Source organism: Vulpes lagopus, chromosome 7, assembly GCF_018345385.1.
Source record: "Vulpes lagopus strain Blue_001 chromosome 7, ASM1834538v1, whole genome shotgun sequence".
Classification (NCBI taxonomy): domain Eukaryota; kingdom Metazoa; phylum Chordata; class Mammalia; order Carnivora; family Canidae; genus Vulpes; species Vulpes lagopus.
In genome coordinates this window covers 73,215,561-73,236,092 of record NC_054830.1, presented here as the reverse complement: position 1 = coordinate 73,236,092, position 20,532 = coordinate 73,215,561, and the positions used below count along the sequence as shown (strand labels likewise).

The window sequence follows — 20,532 nt, the reverse complement described above, 5'->3', positions numbered from 1 at the left end:
TGATTTGTATTTCCCTGATGATGGCTGATGCTGAGCATCTTTTCATGTGTCTTTTTTGAAAGTCTTCTTTGGAAAAATGTCTATTCATGTTTTTTGTCTATTTTTTAATTGGATTACTCAATTTTTTGGGTGTTGAGCTTCATAAATTCTTTATATATTTTGGATACTAGCCTCAATCAGATATGTCATTTGCAAATATTTTCTCCCATTCCATAGTTTGTCTTTTAGTTTTGCTGATTATTCCCTTCACTGTGCAGAAGCTTCTTATTCTGATGTAGTCCCAACAGTTTACTTTTGCTTTTGTATCCCTTCCCTTTGGAAATATATCTAGAAAAAAATGGCTATAGCCATTGTCAAAGAAGTTAGTGCCTGTGTTTTCTTCTAGGATTTTTATGGGTTCCAGGTCTCACATTTAGGTCTTTAATCCATTTTGAATTTATTTTTGTGTATGGTGTAAGAAAGTGGTCTGGTTTCATTCTTTTCACACATAGCTCTCCAGTTTTCCAAACAACATTTATTGAAGAGAATGTCTTTTTCCCATTGGTTATTCTTTTTCCTGCTTTGTTGAAGACTAATTGACCATATAGTTGTGGGTTCATTTCTTTGCTTTCTATTCTGTTCTGTTGGTCCGTGTGCCTATTTTGGTGCCAGTACTATATTGTTTTGATTACTATAACTTTGTAATATAACTTGAAGTCCAGAATTGTGATGCCTCCAGCACTGCTTTCCTTTTTCAAGATTACTTTGACTATTCAAGGTCTTCTGTGGTTCTAACACATTTGAGATTGTCTGTTGTAGTTTTGTGAAAAATGTTTTGGTAGAGATTGCAATAAATGTGTGGATTGTTTTGGGTAGTATAAACATTATAATAATATTTGTTCTTCCAATCCATGAGCATGGAATGTCTTTTCATTTCTTTGTGCCATCTTCAATTTCTATCATCAGTGTTTGATAGTTCACATCTCAGAAATAAATCACACTTAATTGTGGTGAATGATTTTTTTAATGTAGTGTTGGATTTGGTCTGCTGGTATTTTATTGAGAATTTTTGCATCCATCTTCATCAGAGATATTGGCCTGTAGTTCTCTTTTAGTAGAGTTTTGATCGGACTTTGGTATCAGGGTAATTCTGGCCTGAAAGAATGAATTTGGAAGTTTTCCTGCCTTTTCTTTCTTTCTTTCTTTCTTTCTTTCTTTCTTTCTTTCTTTCTTTCTTTCTTTCTTTCTCTTTCTTTCTTTCTTCTTTCTTTCTTTCTTTCTTTCTTTCTTTCTTTCTTCTTTCTCTTTCTTTCTTTCTTCTTTCTTCTTCTTTCTTTCTTTCTTTCTTTCTTTCTTTCTTTCTTCTTGGAATAGTTTAAGAGTAAGTATTAAATCTTTAAATGTTTGGTAGAATTTGCTGTGAAGCCATCTGGTCCTGAACTTTTGTTTGTTGAAAGTTTTTTGATTATTGATTGAATTTATTTGCTGGGTAACAGTCTGTTGAAGTTCCTATTTCTTCCCGTTTCAGTTTTAGTAGTTTCTATGTTCTCTCTCATTTGTGATTTTGAGTCCTTTCTCCTTTTTCTTGATAAGTCTGGCTAGAGGTTTATCGATTTTATTGATCTTTTTTTTTTTTTTTCAAAGAACCAGCTCCTGGTCTCATTGTTCTATTGTTTTTTGTTTGTTTTGTTTGTTTTGTTTTGTTTTTAGTTTACGTATCACTTATTTATCTTGTAATCTTTATTATTTCCTTTATTTTTCTGGTTTTGGGTTTTGTTGGTTGTTCTTTTTCTAGCTCCTTTAGGTATAAGGTTAGGTGGTTTATTTGAGATTGTTTTTGCTTCTTGAGGTGGGTCTGTATTGTATTGTATTTCCTGATTACCCATTCATTCTTTAATAGCACATTATTTAACCACATTAAATAACCTTATTTAACCTGTATTTGTGGTATTCCCAGTTTGGGGGTTTGTTTTATTTTATTTTTTACTTTTTTTGTGGTTGACTTCTAGTTTTATATCTTTGTGGTCAGAAAATATGCATAGAATGATTTGATCTTCTTGAATTTGTTGAGGCTTATTTTGTGAAGTAATATGTGATCTACTCTGGGGAATGTCCTGTGTGGAAAGAATGTATATTATGCTGTTTTAGGATGGAATGTGTGTATATATCTGTTAACTCCATCTTTTCTAGTGTTTCATTCAAAACTTTTATTTTCTTGTCGATTTTCTGTTTATGTGATCTGTCCATTGATGTGAGATGTTAAAGTCCCTTACTTTAATTGTATTATTATTGTTTGGATCCTATATTTTTGTGATTAACTGTTTTATATATTTTGGTACTTCCATATTGGATGCATAAATATTTACAATTGTTATATCTTCCTGTTGAATTGTCCCCTTTATGATTATATAGTGTCCTTCTTTGTCTCTTGTTACATTCTTTATTTTAAAGTCCTTCCTGGGATCTCTCTCACTGTGTGCCTATCATAAATAAATAAAAAAAAAATTAAAAAAAAATTTTAAAGTCCTTCCTGTCTGATAGAAGTATTGCTAATTGGACTTATTTCTGATATCCATTTGCATTACAGATATTTCTCCATGCCCTCACGTTCAAATTGCAGGTTTCTGTATGTCTAAAATGAGCCAGCATACAATGTATCTTGTTTTTCATTCCTTCTGTCACCCTATGTCTTTTGATTGGAGTATTTGGTCCATTTATAGTCAAAGTAATTATTGATAGATATGTATTTATTGTCGTTTTACTATTTGTTTTGTGGTTGTTTCTGAAGATTTCTTTTTTCTAATCCTTTCTTGTCTTTTTCTCTTTCACGGTTTGCTGCTTTTCTTTAGTGATATATTTAAATTTATTTGTATTTATTTTTGCATACTTATTAGTGTTTTTCAATATATGGTTATCATTAATTTGGATGTAACCTCTTCAGCATATAGCAGTCTACATTAAACTGATGATCATTTAAGTTTGACCCCATTCTTTACCCTTCTCCTTCCCATGTTTTCAGTATGTGCTGTCATATTTTACATCCTTTTATTCCAATAGCCTAATATGGATTTAATTAAAGCCATTAAAGCTGGATGTGGGGGACAGAAAAAACATTGAAGAAAAATGATGGCCGGAATGTTTCAAATTTGAAGAAAATTATACATGGGCAAACTCAAGCAGTTCAAGAAATCATTTATTTTAGAATAAGTGGTTTAGAATTTATAATAAAGAAAATCACATAAAGGGAAGTCATAATTAAATAGCTGAAAATCAGATAAAGGTAAAATATTAAAGAAAGTCAGAGAAAAATGCATATTGATTACAATAGCCAAACAAATGTGTAATAGAACAAATCCATTCCCAATAATAAAGTGCTAATAAATATAGAATGGATTATGAATTAGAGAATTACTATTTTGTAATTAATGTAGTAAATTACATTCTTATAAGAATTATTGATGGGTACTAAAACTTATGGAGTGGAGGGGGTTTTGTGGAATAGTATATTACATAATCTCAAATACCCCCTCATAAATATATTAATAGCACAATAAAAATGCTAATTAAGCAATGAAGGAATCAGAAAGCATGTCTTACCGTGTAGAAGGCAGACTCTTAGATGGCTCCCAATTATACCCTCCTCCTGGTAGTCATGATTGTTATAAACTCATTTCATTGAATAAGGTCAGAAATTGCTACTTAAATTCTTAGAATACGGTGAAGATGCCACTTGCAATATGACACTATGTAAGTTTGTAACCCATCTTGCTAATAGACTTTCTCCCTCACTGATTTGATGAAGCAAGGTGCTGTATTCTGAGCTGCCCTACTGAGAGGCCCATGGAATTGAAACAGATCCTTTTATAGTTGAGCCCTGAAAAGGCTCATCAACTGATATCTTGATTATAGCAAAGTAAGATTCTGAAACAGAGCACCCACTTGAGCCATTCCTGTTCTTCTGACCCAGTGAAATTGTTCTACAATAAAGTTGTATATTCTTTAAGCTGCTAATTTTGTAAGCAACAATAGATAAGCAATTCAAGCTATCAAAATCGACATCATCAATACAAGATAAACAGAAATTATATGCTATTGGATATAGTATTCTGAAAAAGATACATCATCATTTTTGTAGTGTCCCAATCTATAATGCATACTTGAATCCGTTCATAGGGAGACAGCAATACCCAACTTGAGGAATATTATTTGTTTTGTTTTGTTTTTAAGTTGAGGAATATTCTATAAAATTACTGGTTATATTCTTTAATAGCATGACATAAGGAACTGCTCCAACTTGAAGGAAACTAAATAGACATGATAGCTAAATACAATTTCTGATCCTAGACCAAATCTTATATGAGAAAATAAATAGCTATAAAGCACATCACTGTGACAATTGATGGAATTGGAATATGCAATGTAAAGTATACAAAAGGTGTACTGAAGTTACATTTCTTGGGCAGCCCCGGTGGCCCAGCAGTTTGGCGCTGCCTTCAGCAAGCCTTCTCCATGATCCTGGAGATCCGGGATCGAGTCCCACGTCAAGCACCCTGCATGGAGCCTGTTTCTCCCTCTGCCTGTGTCTCTGCCTCTCCTCTCTCTTTGTGTTTCTCATGTATAAATAAATAAAATTTTTTTTTTAAATGAAGTTACATTTCTTGAATTTGATTATTGTACTATGGATTATAGCTATGCAATTAAATAATTTGGTCTTAGGAAATGTATGCTGAAGTATTGTGGGTTTATAAAACTACTATGTGATTTCTGATAAGATAAAGTGAATGTGGGCAAGTTGAAAATTAATAAGTGCAAAAAATTCAGTTATTTTATACAATTTTTTGTAAATTTTCTCTAACTTTAAAATTATTTTAAAATAATATGGTAGAAATAATGATAAACAGGCATTCAGTTGTTTTTGAACACATTGTATTACACTAAGAAACCTAACAGAACTTCGGATTTCCCAGGACATAACCAAGGCATTGTCACACATTGAGCCCTATATATCATTAGTTAAAAATGCACAATTAATATATCTTTTAGCTTCTACTAGCTTGCAGAAATCTTGACATGTAGAGGTAGAAAAAAAAATGCAGTTTTTCTTCATTCCTAGTTTAGAAAGTATCCTTATACCTTTTATCAAAAGCTAATTAAAATTCCATGCCATTGGTAAAAAGAACATGAACACGAAATTTAGCAAAGGTAGATAAATCACTAGGACACTGGGAATTGACTGTAGGGGGAAAAAACTTGAATATTGCAGCAAAACTAGGCCATCTATTCACTTCAACAAGAATCGATCGCTTATAATTTATCTGCAGGGCTGTCTGAGAAGGAGAGGGAAAGCCATAGTATCATTATCATCATCATACAATTACTTACATGTTAATTCGTGATCCACTGTAATGATACACATAGCACTGAAAAATAGAGAAGGAGAAGGATCTGAATAGGGTATGGAAAGAAGTTGTAGGGAAAACACAAACCCTTTTCTCTCTACAACCCTGATCCCCTGGCTGGAAAAAAAATGCAATTGGATTTTACTAAGTTACTATTCCTCCCCTCTGATAATTACAGTGAAATAGTGAAATTTAAAGTTTCAGAGCATATATACACTCTACATTATTTTTCTCTGTAATTTCCAAAGTGTTATTTTATGACATGGCAACTTCAAAACCAAAAGGGTGCTTAAAAATTGTTGGCAGGCTGGATGGCTCAAGAGATTTGTAATAGGTTACACACTGCCTGTGATTTCTAGGTCATTGCTTTAAATCCATTCTGTTTAATGACTATTGGCTGTTTAAAGTGAAATGAACTGGTGAGTTTACCAGAGTTCCATAGTCATTTGTATTATCCACTACCTTTTCCAAAAAGTTTTTGTATAAATAGAGTCTCTAGTCACTCCCATGCCTCAGCAAGCAAGTTGAGAGATTCCAGTTAGAAATGTGGACTCAAGATTAAGAGGCAATCACTTTTTTGACTACATAATTATCAACCACTAGCTTGCCTTCTTTTATCCTTGATTTCTCCACACTTTAAATTTGTGCATAAACATGTGCATTTCATAAATAAATCATCATTATTATTTCACTGCATTGTTTTATCAAATAAATATCTTATGTGACCATAGCAGCAAACATTCTATGAGGGGTCTCCTAAGGGACAAATAACCACAGTTCACATTACTTCACTTAATTTCATCTAATGCTTATTACTCACTATGAGGTAGTCACCTTTTTCAATAAGTGGAAAAACCACCACAGAGACCTTATGCAGCTTCTCTAAAATACATGGCTTGATCCTGAAAGTGAGTAAGTAATTCATTTAATGATAATTAAACGGTATTACTAGTCCAACTTAATTCTACCAAATATTGTCCAGTGGAGAGACAATGATGAACAAAAGAAACAAAGACCACACCCTCAAGAGCTAGGTTTTGGAGGGCAAGACAGACAGTAATCAAATATGTCAATAATAACATCTCAAATATTAGTAATATTATAAAGAGTATAAATATGCTTAGTGAAGACAGAGTGAGGGGACATGTGTTGCATAGAATAATCCAGAGAAGACTCTAGGGAAGGTGACATTAACCAGAGATCTGAACAATGACAAGGAACCATGTTCTTTGTCAATGTGCCAAGATTGATGTGCAAACTTATTATAATCCAATTTAGCTCTATCCATATTCCTTTGCAGTCTTGTCTCTTGCTTGTCTTTCTCCTGATTTTAGAAGACAAATGACTTAGCAAATTTGCAGAGATTACCAATCCAAAATTGGAGATTATTTCACAATCCTAAAAATAGAGGTAAGAAAGAGAAAGATAGTTGAGGAAAATGAAAATAGCCTTACATAGTTCATAATAAAATGACTCTGCAGTTTAATTTGGGCTATGCCACTTGCCTATCATGTGATTTGTGATTTGCTTAAATTCTCTCCTTCTCACACACACACATACACACACACACACAGACACAAGGCTTTTCTACAATATGCTCTGTTCCTTTCAGGATTAAATGAAATAACTTTAAAAAATATCTGAGATAATAGTAAGTGCTTGAAATATGAGTACCTGGAATTTGGCAGGGGAGAGGGATGGAAATTGAGAAATAATTATCCCATGGCTATCTTTAGAAAAATCTTTAAAGGACACCTGGGTGGAAAAAAAAGAAAAAAGGACACCTGGGTGGGTCAGCTGTTACGCCTCTGCCTTCCATCCAGGCCATGATTCTGGAGTCCCAGGATCGAGTTCTATATCGGGCTCCCTGCATGGAGCCTGCTTCTCCCTCTGCCTGTGTCTCTGCCTCTCTTTCTCTGTGTCTCTCATGAATAAATAAATAAAATCTAAAAAAAAATTTTAAAGATTGTGACTCATTTTCTTTCTCTTTATATAATATGCTAATGGAAGCCATACTAGGAACTTTAAAATATGACAATAATATGAAATAGATGGATTGATTATAATGAAAGGCAGTTCTTTGTGACTCTAGAACATGTCTGTTGTAAGCAAACCTGTAAGTACATCCATCTATTCATTCTCCATTCAAAGAGTTATTAGTTATTTATTCCCATGTAGTGTGCTACACATTAAAGAAATAAACTCAGTGATATTCCTCTTCAAAAAAAAAAAAGTTAATGTGATTAAATACCATTAACAAAGTACAATAATCCATAATAGATCTGACCTTTCTGTGCTGCCCAGGGAGGAGACCATTCAGGGCTGTTCTGTATTCCTATTGTAACTTTACCTGGAGCTCTTATGTCCTGCAAATGAAGGAGGAGGATGTTCTCAAATTACTTGCAGCAGGAACCCACGTAGGTGGCATGAACCTTGACTTCCACATGGAACAGTACATCTACTAAAGGAAAAGTGAAGGTACCTGCATCATAAATCTAAAGAGAACATAGGAGACACTTCTGCTGGCACCTCTGCCATTGTTGCCATTGGAAACTCAGCTGATGTCAATGTCAGTTCATCCAGGAATAGTAGCCAGCGAGCTGTGCTGAAGTTTGCTGCTGCTACTGGAGCCACTCCCACTGCTGGTTGCTTCATCTCTGGAAACTTCACTAGCCAGATCCAGGCAGCCTTCTGGGAGCTGAGGCTTCTGGTGGTTACTGATCCCAGCCTCTCATAGAGGTGTTTTATGTTCACCTGCCTACCATCGCTCTGTGTAACTCAGACTCTCCTCTGCTATGTGGGCATTGCTCCCTTGCAACAAGGGAGCTCGCTCCATGGGTCTGATATGGCTGCTGGCCTGAAAAGTTCTGTTCATGCCTGGCACCATTTCCTGTGAACACCCATGGGAGGTCATGCCTAAGCTCTACTTCTGCAGAAATCCTGAAGAGATTGAAAATGAAGAGCAGGTGGCTGCTGAAAAGGTTGTGACCATGGAGGAATTTCAGGATGAATGGACTGCTCCAGCTCCTGAGTTTACTGCTACCCAATCTGAGGCATGAGTGTAACCTCTGTGCCTATTCAGCAATTCCCTACTGACGACTGGAGCACTCAGCCTGCCACTGAGACTGGGCCACACCTCCCACTGCTCTGGCCACTGAACGGGTGGGAACAACCACCGAGTGGTCTTAAGGTGCTCTTCCAGAGGCAACCAAAACAGAAATAAGGTTGTTGAAAAATAAACATTTTCTAAAAAAAATACCCCGAGCAAACAAACTTGAATTTCATTTCAGACTCTATCTAGTGAATAATGAAATTTTCAAATTTTAAAATTAGAATTGTAAAGAAAACACTTCCCCTCTTAGAACAAGTAGGACAATTTGTATATAAATATTGTAGAGTCCTGAGAAATAAGCACTGTTAGTTTATTAATGTTTCTATCGATGTTTCAAATTTAAGCAACAGTGAATAATATTAGAGCTGAACCCATAGCCAACCAAGCTTCAGGGTTGTTATCTTTCAGGCTTCCATTTTTTGCAGCAATATATGTAGCCTTCAAATGTTTAAGGTTGTGTTAAGAATATTCTAAAACTGACAGTCTGATATTAAGGAGGCAATGCTTTATTCTTTTATAAAGGAAAATAACATTAAATAGGATACTTTATGGAAACCTCTCCAAATAAGTGGTCGAGTCTTTACTGCTATTGATTCCTTTTGAGGAAACATAATTGTAGAAATACAGGGTTTTTTTTTTAATAAAAAGCTACAATATTTAATCTTTTGGAAGGAAACCTAATGCTCATGACAGATCAACACCCAGAATATCCATAGGCAAGTTAATTGCTTAGTTGATGACAGGATTGATTAGGCAGAAAAACAATTTCTATGAAGCATAAAATTTGGGAAATGAACTGTTTAATTTAATGAGCAGAATTACTGTTTAAATCATTCATGGCTGATCCTATTATTAGTTATACAAGTTCTAAGGTGAACATCAACTCTTATCTTTTATGATAACCACAGGATTTTAGTGTTATATCTTTCCTTGAAAGCCTTGTTGAACTAGTTTCATGAAAGTATTCCATGCAGAAGACATGAAATATTAAAAATAATCCTAATGAGATTAATAGACAATCATTCTTCTGAAAGAGCATTCCAATCAATCTTTAGAATGGAAGAACAAGTACTACTAGACTCATTATGCTTATGGAAAATTATGAGGCAGTGAATTTAAGCAGCTTGTTCAAGGTCACAAAATAATATAATTTCTGACATACAAATAGAATTCAATCCTTCAAAGCCCAGCCCAGAGACCTGTCCACTTAATATGGACCCTCTGTAATACATAACTGTAACCCTCAACTATTCTCACTATTTATAACTGCTGTTCTCTCAGAGGAAATTCTCTTTATGCTATTATGTTACATCAATAATATCCTTAAGTAGAACATAAATATATTTTGTTTAAAATGGAGGATATTCTCCATTTTTCTCAGCCTACTCAGTCTTATCTTAAATAGGAGGTGACCTATATGATATCTCGATTTTGTATGTAGGAAGTGAATTTTTTATATATTTTTATAATAAAAAATATATTTACATATATAAAATAGAGGGTTTTTAAATAAGCCAATAATTTATTTATTTTTGGAAATCCTAGTGATATATTACCAAAGTGTAATGTGATATTAAACTCTAATATTTCTTAATATATTGGGTTTATTTCTTGTTATTGTGGTTTTTCTTTTAAAGATTTTATTTATTAATTCATGAGAGACACACAGAGAGAGGCAGAGACATAGGCAGAGGGAGAAGCAGGCTCCTCATAGGGATCCTGATGTGGGACTCGTTCCCAGGACTCCAGGATCACGCCCTGAGCTGAAGGCAGATGCTCAACCCACTAAGCCACCCAGGCATTCCTGCTATTGTGGTTTTATTCTAACATCTGTTCATCTTCTGTATATTTGAGATAAATTCAAATTTTCTCTTTTCTCAAATACCTCTCAGTTTTGAGACTTAAAAAAAAAAAAAAACCCAGGATGTTCATTGTTAAAAAATAATAGGTACCATCTACCTTTTCTTAGAAGGACAATAGTCAGGCTTCATAGCAAAATGTAATAGGAAACTATGTTTTATGCATGTCATAGACTTAAGGTAAAATTATAGATAATATTTCTGTGCATTTCATTATATTACAAACATCAGTAAAGGCCGTAATTACTGTCTTCAGTTTCATATGGAGAACTGTTGAATCCCTTACTTGCCCTTGTTTTCTGTAGATAGGGAGAATGCACTGTGACTTATCTCAGGGCGGTATTATACTCTGTTTTTTTTTTTTTTTTTTTCCCTGCTTTTCAACTAGGGCTATTTCTGATTGCAAAGCTCATCAAAGATAGATAATTCTTATTTACTGTTTGCCCATTGCTCTGTTTTTGTTCAGTCATATTTAAGAGCCTTTTCTTTAGTACCCCATTTGCACACATTCAACTGTATAGTTTGTTTAGAAAGGTTTTTTATCAAAAAGCAAAGTTTGGAAAAAGTATGCAGTACAATAAATGTTGAAATAGAAGAATGTACACAAAAATGAAAAGCAACTGATCTCCCATCTTGTTCTGGCATGATCAAGGCACGATTACTTTGGAAAACTGTCAAAGCCAATTAAAACTGGCATATGCTTACTTTGTGTGCATTACGTATATGCAGCAAAAGACATATACAAGAATGTTAGTTGAAGAATTCTCTGTAATAATTTTTTTTAATAATTTCAAAATATAAATTATCCAAATGTTCTTTTTGTTTTTTTTAATAATTTCAAAATATAAATTACCCAAATGTTCTTTACCGGTAAAATGGATAATTAAAATGTAGCATATTCATATATTCATTCATTGGAATACTGTACAAAGGCAAAAAACAAATTATTGCAACAAATAAAACATAAATGAATCTCACAGACATAACTTCAAGTGAAAGAAACCGGACATGAAAGTGAACATTTGGCATAATTTCACTTAAATTAAGTTCAAGATTAGTCAAAACTAATCTATGACGATAGAAATCAAAGAGTGGTTGACACTGGTACGGTCCATCTTTAATACTTCCGGGATGCTGCTCACATTCTGTATCTTGACCTAAGTGGGGATTACATAGCTGGGGTCATTTTGAAACACATTTTTTGAACTCTAAACATTTTTTACATGCTGCCATACTTCAGGAAAGTTGCAACCCCCTCTAAAACACAGCAATTCTACTTGGCCATCTAATTTTGTTTGGGGTTTAACTTTGTTCTTGTTTTTTGAAATTTTTTTCAGAATGTGAGAAAAAGTAACAAGATAAAACAATTTTAGATAAAATGAAATTCCCTGGTTTGTTAATTGGTTTAAGATTTCGAATGGGTTGGGACTTGAAATGCTGAATTAGAGTGTCTCCTCACTGCGTATTCAAGGGTGTGTTGTCGTTAACAGCAACATCCTTCAAAGCCATAAAAAGCTCCTGATGATGAGAACCTGAGGGGTTGAGATCTGAGTAGTTTTAAGCTCTGCAGTCAGCCAAATGATATTGGATGGAGTCTAATATAAACACTAATAGAAAAGAAAGGAAATTCACATCACATAATATATCTTTTATCTGATCTAGTTTTTACTGAGAGCTTCCTGAAGGCAAAAACTTTGCTAGTACTCATTGGTAATCACAGCTTGAATACCAGCAATAATGGCTCCCTAAGAATACCAGAAAAATAGAACTATTGCTTACTGCAGAACACAAGAAAATGGACCTCAGCAGGTTAGGGCATATCAGGTGCCTTGTTAAGGCCTAATTCTGGTTCCAGTAGTTCACCTGTTCTATTTTCACTATGCTTGCTTTCCTACCTGGAGGAAGTCCTGGTCTTTGATAACAGTCATGTTTTATTGCCTTTCATTCGCCATTTTTAGGTTATGAATGAGCTATAACTTCAGTTTAAAGTATCCTCTTAACTCATAAACTATGGTCACAACATCATATTTAAAAATTCTGATAAGGGATCCCTCGGTGGCGCAGCGGTTTAGCGCCTGCCTTTGGCCCAGGGCGCGATCCTGGAGACCCAGGATCGAATCCCACATCGGGCTCCCGGTGCATGGAGCCTGCTTCTCCCTCTGCCTGTGTCTCTGCCTTTCTCTCTCACTGTGTGCCTATCATAAATAAATAAAAAAAATTATAAAAAAAAAATAATAATAATAATAATAAAAATTCTGATAAATGATCTAGTAAATTAATTTTGTGGAATTCTTATTGCCTTAGGTTTCTTATTTCCTTTTTTTAGGCTTTTCTGGGGAGGGTTGAAAATACAATGAAACTTTTTTTTTTTTTTTGTAAAAGCATATTAAAATTTGAAGTAAGAGAAAATCTGTATAAGAAGTATCTAAGGTAAAGCCAACTGTATATCTGGAAATTGAAAAATTTTAAGTAACTCCATCCCACAAAATCCATTTACCTAATCTTTTGATACTTTATTTCCAGAGTCGGGCAGAAATGACCTCAGTGAGAACTTACCTCTCTTTATAGTCTCTCATCTTTCCTAGGACTTTGTTGATAAAAATCAAATGATCAGGACTCTTTTTCTTTTCAGTGCCTGAGTAATGATTATCTTCCATTTTCTCCCTTCTTGGCAATGGTGCTATGTCTTTGGTTGGTTCTCTTTATGTTTATATCCAGGAAAACACATATTACAAGCAATTATTCATCTAGTCTATTTCTGACCAAAGCACCATCCTCACTCACGTTGTCTTTATCAAGTCAGCAGGAAAGAAATTCAATTTCTTTGTCCATAATTTTTTTTCTGTATCTCTTAGCTTTCTCTTGTGTATGGGAAGATGGAAAAATCCCTTACATCCTTGCTGAATCTTCCAGTATCCCTCAGCCCTCCACTTTCTTTAGTACTTCACTATAGAAAAGATGCCATGTTATTTATTCGAGAAGTACCAGTAACTGTATATCACACTTTAATTTTTACTTACATTCAACATATATCATGATGTGATGATTAAAAGCTACCAGCAATAGATAAATTTTGACTAAAAGCTAGATATTTCACCATCTGAATGAAAGAGTAGAATTATATTCATAATGCGTAGACCAAGACATCTATTTTTATATTTAACCCTAATATCAATTAAGATGATTTTTAATAGGGCAAATATCAATGAAGGAGAAAGAATAATATTCTTATATATTTAACATGGAAAATGGATGAACAGTATTTTCTCTTCTAGAATGTTATAGCTTATGGAATTGTTACCTTTATTGAGCTGAAAATGCATCGTTCCTATTTTACATTCTATAACAAATTGCTTTATAGAACATACATATTTGCATATCTTCTTGATATTATTTATATAAATTATAATAGACATATGTGAAGGCCATTCGGTGCCTTACAAACTACTTTCATTTCAATACCTTCATAGTTTGGTTCCTAATGTGTCACTAGCAGCCCAAAATTAAAGACGCAATGTGTTTTCCAATGGTAATCATGCAACAGGACTGCTGCTTTATTGAGAAAAAAGTGTCAGCTTCCTTGTTTTCAGGCATTGTAATTTCAGCAAGAGGCCTTCAAGCATCACTCAGACTTAGATTCTTGTCTATGTCTGTCCAGGACTGTAAATTAGGAGGCAATGATGAGAAAAGCAGAAAATAATGGATTCAGCAGGATGCAGCCGTGGTGGCCACCACATCCAGTTTCTAGGAAAAGCAGGGACAATAGAGGAACCTCTGGTTTTAGTGTCCCCTGGTGGCACTGGTTTCCTCAGGTCACTGATTGTGTGGCATGACTTTTGTATTCCTGTACTACTGCTCCTTTTAGGAGCTTGCCTTTCAGTACTTCCATCAATTGAGTAATTTTCTATTAATAAATTCTTTACTTAACTAAAAAGAATGCATTTTAATGCTTCGCAAATGAAAATGCTTATGCAGTTGTCAACCACAGCCCTCATATATCCATAGCTGATTAGGCTAGAAAATCTAAGCCTGAAATGAATGCCTCAGAGCAGTAGAAAAATAGTTATCCTGAAAGCCCCAAAATTAACCAGGACAAGATTAAAACTCTCGGCATTTATGTGTTCAAATTAATCTATAAGAAAGTTATAATATTCATGGATATTTATACTAAACCATTTTCAAATCTGTTTTAACAAGCTAGAAATATACTCCTCCATCAATAAAGCCCATGAGGGTAAAAATAGAAAAAAAAAGTATTGAGACAAAACACAATTCTATTATTCTTGACCTGAAATAAGATCTCATGTCCCTTGACAACTAGCCTAGTGTTTTCCTGCTAAAGTGCACTGCCTCCCAGCTATTTTAGGGGAGAAAAGTGTTCTACTTAAATTACTGGTCTGGTGAATACTTTGGGAAGTGATCTCTGATCTCTTTCTCTGAAATCATGGATATTTCTAAGTCTTCAGGGAGAAGACTTGAAAAACTGAGCACTGTCTTAGAGAACAGACTTTTTTTTTTTTTCTTTTTGTAAAAGCTATTGCAATAAAGAGAATGAGAGAAATGAAGAATTCAGAGGAGGGAGGGCAACTGCAAAAGATAGGTCCACACTGGCCATAAATTATTAAAGATTTTAAGGTAAGGGGCATTACCTGATAGTTTTTGACAGTGTTTGTTTTTTAGTTTTTGTTTTTGTTTTAATTCTCTATGTATTTCTCTACTTCAGGAGCTAAAAATTTTGCAAAAAAATACTTTCATTTTAACCACTCATAATACTTAAATATTTAGTGGAGTGTTTAAAAATAGAATAAACCATATTTAAGACCCTAACAATCCTATAGAGCAAAGAGAAATAAATTTATATCCATAAAATCTATACCTTGAATTTGTCTGGGGAACTCCTTAAACAACATAAGTAAACTTTATTAGCCTCTACCACATTCCTTTACGATAACTTAAATTACAAATTGAATAGCTAGACTCTTTTTTGAACATATTGTCTTTTTAAGAGGTTTACTAAATAGTTGATTTATTTTCCTTAAGAAACCGCAATAATCCAAAACAGGCACCTACAATCATTTGCCTATTAATTTCCGCCATTTCCCAGAGTGCAGAGAAATAAATGAAAGATTTGAAATGTGGTGACTTTTTCAGGATTGCAAAAAGAAGAAAAAATATTTATTTGGATATATAAAATCAAAATGACATGATCCTCTTGGGAAGACATATATCCAAATAAATTAGTCTAACTCTTTCCACTAAAAGTAACATGGGACATTTAGAAAATGGTTATCAAGGGGGTCCAGAAAAGTGTATCTAAACATTTATTTAGTTCCATAGCCCAATTAACATATAACAACAGTAGTTGAAGATGATTTTCTGATAAATTAATGAGATATATATATATAATTTCATTATGTATTATATATCTAGGTATATATGTTTTGCTAGACTTTTTTTTTCACTAACCAGAAACTTCCAACTTCTTGAGCTTGTTGAAAATTGAATCTGTGAATTGAATTGATAGTAAATAATGCAAAAACATTCTCTATTCTTAATATATGCTATTCAGGGAAGCCATGTCAGTAATGTGTAAGGAGCAGATAGTATGTGAACAGAGGGTACTTGCCAATTTTCTGCTTTTCTTTGTTTTATTTTTACATGAACATCTGGATGTTTCCTTTTTCAAGTTGTGTCTTCTGTAGAGCATGAGAATGGAACTTTCTTAGAATCCTGTTGTTAAGGAACAAGACTAAATATGGTAGTTACAATTTGAGGAAGAAAGATTTGGGGTGTGTGGCATAAGTTAGTCCGTGAGCAATAATAAGACATTTTGTTGCAATATTCAATGGTGATTTTTTATAAAAAAATGATTTTAACTTACTTTCTATTTACCTTTATATTTCCCTGACTAGACATTACACACACACACATGCATGCATGCACACGCCCTATACTATAGCACATCAAATTATAATCAGCTCCTCTAACACCTAATGTTTTTTTCTCTTACTTCCAGGCATTCAGGCATGTTTTTTCCTGTGTTTATGTATTTTTTATCACTTATTCCATCTGGTTAATTGCAATTTATACTTCATCCTTCAACTTAGATTATCATTTCCACTAGGAAGCTTTCATAAATGCCAAGTTTTCCCCAACTCTACCCCAGTAGTTTCAGTTAAATGCCTTTTCTATGTGCTTGCTGTACTATCTATATCAAGTGCATTTATTGATACCATTAAACTTACCTGTGTATGTACTTGTATCTCTGTCTAAATTATAATTGCTCGGGAACTGCGGAGGTCATGTTTGCTCAGTCTTTTCAGTATCTAACATGCCTGGCATATAGAACAACTCAGTAAATTATTACTAAGGTCAGTTTTTAAAGTGATCCTTATTTCAATGGTCAAAAATAGATCATGGTGGATGACAGACAATTACTGAAGTGTCACTCCTGAACTAGGAAAAGTGAAAGGAACAAAGCATAGTATTATGTTTTTAGGAAGAGTACACTTAGGGTAAAGATGAATAGAGGACAAGTTATGAATCCAAAGGGTTGAAGAAGATTATGTTGTTCTGTGTCCATGCAGTATTATGAATTGAAAATTAAAGTTCTAATGGATCTCAGTCTTGGGATTCCAAGATAAACTGAGATCTGAAGATATATCTCAGATTTGAGAAGGAGAATGTTAATAAAGCATCATTAGTTGAATACCAAGTTATTAGATAAGATGAACATTTACTCATTCACCTAATTTAATAACCTCACTACAACCAGGAGGAGGCTCAATGAAGGAAGAAACTCACCAGAAACCTCATAGTTCCACAGTTCAAACTGAAGTCATCTAAATCAATAATATTCATTCCATTTTGTTCCTAAGGAAACAATATGACAAATTTGTCACTGTAGACCATATGTATGGAGAGATAATTAATGGACTCTTAATTATCTTCATAAGTTATTTTCCTTAAATATTTCTACTCTTTCCTGTGTGCCCCTTACAATTGATCAATTAATTGTCATCCTCAACTGTTTTCCCTAAACTTCCAGCAACATTGAAACAAGGTCAGGTATTTATGAGAAGGAATGAAGCTTGAGGTACATTGCTTCTCAAGCATTTGCCCTCTAAATGCTTTTTCTCTTTTAGATTTCTTATTTATTTATTTTTAAGAGAGTGAGCAAAAGGAGAGGGAGAGAGAGAGAATCGCAAGCAGGCTACACGACCAGCATGGAGCCCAATGTGGGGCTCAGTCTCACCACCCTGAGATCATGACCTGAGTTGGAATCAAGAGTCGGATGCTTAATGGACTGAGCCACCCAAGTGCATCTTCTCTTTTAAAATTTCTATGAGGTTCTCACTTCAAAATCTAGTTTCTGGGTTTGAACTACTATTAATATTTTCATAAATGATCAAGGCCAGTGTGACCTTATGAAAAAAAGCAGACATCTGAAATAAAGCGAGCTATAGCACAGAGAGAACACTTCCTCTAATAATGCTTTACTTCCTCATGTCCTTCTCAATGCTATTTTTTATCAATCACTTAATAGAATCAGTTTCTCACTCTGTATGTCTTTCTCCGTTGTCTTTCACTTTTTGTCTCTAACAAATATAGAACATGACAGAGTTGACAGTAATGCCTTGTTCTTTTAAAAAATATCTCAGGCCATCACAACCACAATAGTTGAGACATTTTAAATTTTAGCAACATTAAACAAATGGTTGAAGACATATTTATCTGATACTAGAACATGGTCGTCTGACCTAATAAAAATCTTCAAAATTCTCTAAGACACAGAAGGGAAAGTATAATATAGCTTTCTTGATCTTCCTTGATTCTTAGAAACTTAAGGTACAATCTGGGGAAATGAAAACCTTAAAAAAAATAACAATTTTAAGTGACTGAACTTAATTCTTATAGTCAGCTTTGTATGTGTCTATGCTTATGACAGATGGCAAACTGATGCTTCCTTCTCACCAATGGAAAACCAATGGAAATCTTTTTTTTTTTTTTAATTTAAGTTCAATTCATTAACATATGTAATGTATTATTGGTTTCAGAGTTAGAGGCCAGTGATTCAACAGTCTCATATAATAACCAGTGCTCATTGCATCATGTGTCCTCCTTAATATCCATCACCCAGTTACCCCATGCCCTGGCCCCCTCCCCTCTAGTGACCCTCAGTTTGTTTCCTGTGATTAAGAGTCTTTTATGGTTTATCTCCCTCTCTGATTTTGTCTTGTTTTATTGTTTCCTCTCTTCCTCTGTGATCTTGCTTTATTTCTTAAATTCCACATGTGAGTTAGATCATAAAATAATTATCTTTCTCTGATTGACTTATTTCACTTAGCATAATATCCTCTAGTTATAACCATATTGTTGCAAATGACAAGATTTCATTTTTGTGATGGCTGAGTAGTAGTGCATTGTACATATATGTATATATACCACATCTTTATCCTTTCATCTGTTGATGGACATCTGGGCTCTTTTCATGGTTTGGCTATTGTGGACACTGCTGCTATAAACATCAGAGTGCAGGTGCCCCTTTGGATCACTACATTTGTAACTGGGGTAAAAGCCCAATAGTGCAATTGCTGGGTCATAGGCTAGCCCTATTTTCAACTTCTTGAGGAACTGTTTTCCAGAGTGCCTGCACCAGTTTGCATTCCCACCAACAGTATAAGAGGGTTCCTTTTTTTTTTTTTTTTTTTTTTTTTTTTTTTTTTTTTTTTTTTTTTTTTTTAATTTTTTTTAAATTTTATTTATTTATGATAGGCACACAGTGAGAGAGAGAGAGAAGCAGAGACATAGGCAGAGGGAGAAGCAGGCTCCATGCACCGGGAGCCCGACGTGGGACCCGATCCCGGGTCTCCAGGATCGCGCCCCGGGCCAAAGGCAGGCGCCAAACCGCTGCGCCACCCAGGGATCCCTGTAAGAGGGTTCCTTTTCTCCACATCCTCACACATCTATCGCTTCCTCACTTGTTAATCTTAGCCATTCTGACCATTGTGAGGTGGTATATCTCATTGTGGTTTTTGATTTGTATTTCCCTGATACCGAGTGATGTGGAACATTTTTTAGGTGTCTGTTGGCCATTTGTAAGCCTTCTTTGGAGAAATGTCTGTTCATGTCTTCTCATTTCTTGATTGGATTATTTGTTCTTTGGGTGTTACTGGCCCTTTATCTGATATGTCAGTTGTCTTGGTTTTATTGACTGTTTCCTTTGCTGTGCAAAAGGTTTTTGTCTTGATGAAGTCTCGGTAGTTCATTTTTGCCTGTTTCCCTTGCCTTTGGAGACATGGCTAGCAAGAAGTTGCTGTGGCCAAGGTCATAGAAAATGCCACCTATGTTCTCCTCTGGGGTTTTGATAGATTTCTGACTCACATCAAGGTCTTTCATCCATTTTGAGTCTATTATGGTATATGGTGTAAGGAAATGGTCCAGTTTCATTCTTCTGCATGTGGCTGTCCAATTATCTCAACACTATTTTGTGAAGAGATGAAAACCCTCTTTTTTTAATTTATTTATTTATTTATTTATGATAGTCACACAGAGAGAGAGAGAGAGGCAGAGACATAGGCAGAGGGAGAAGCAGGCTCCACGCACCGGGAGCCCGACGTGGGATTCGATCCGGGGTCTCCAGGATCACGCCCTGGGACAAAGGCAGGCGCTAAACCGCTGCGCCACCCAGAGATCCCCGAAAACCCTCTTTTTAAATGTTTTTCATAGAAAGCTGATAAGGCTTTTGATGGAAGTTGTTAAATAACTTCACTGAAGATTGAGGCATTAAGGAAAGTGTCACATACAGTTAATTTATGAATTTGATGTAAAGCAAACCTTTCATAAACAGTTTATTCTTAAAAAACTATATGCAATCTCTGTATTGTAATTAAAGAGTTTAAATTATTTTGCTGATTATAATTTCTGATGAGGCCTTAGTTCTGCCATTTTGCTGTCATTTTTCTATATATCTTTGTCTTTTTATTCATTTCTTCCATTGATGTCTTATTTTGTGTTAGATTTTTAATGTATCATTTTAATGCCCTTATTTTATTATATACTTTTGATATTTTTTTGGCTTAGTCATTTCCCTGGGGAATGCAATTGTCATCTTAATTTAAAATAATCCAGTTAGGATTAATACCACCTTAACTTCAAAAGTATATAAAATCTTTGCTCCTTT

The 20,532-nt window shown here is 34.3% G+C and overlaps 1 pseudogene; it reads left to right on the top strand.

Moving 5' to 3' along the window:
* Positions 1–3,716: 3,716 nt before the first annotated feature.
* LOC121495184 lies at positions 3,717–8,567 on the top strand (annotated as a pseudogene).
* The last annotated feature ends 11,965 nt before the right edge of the window (positions 8,568–20,532 follow it).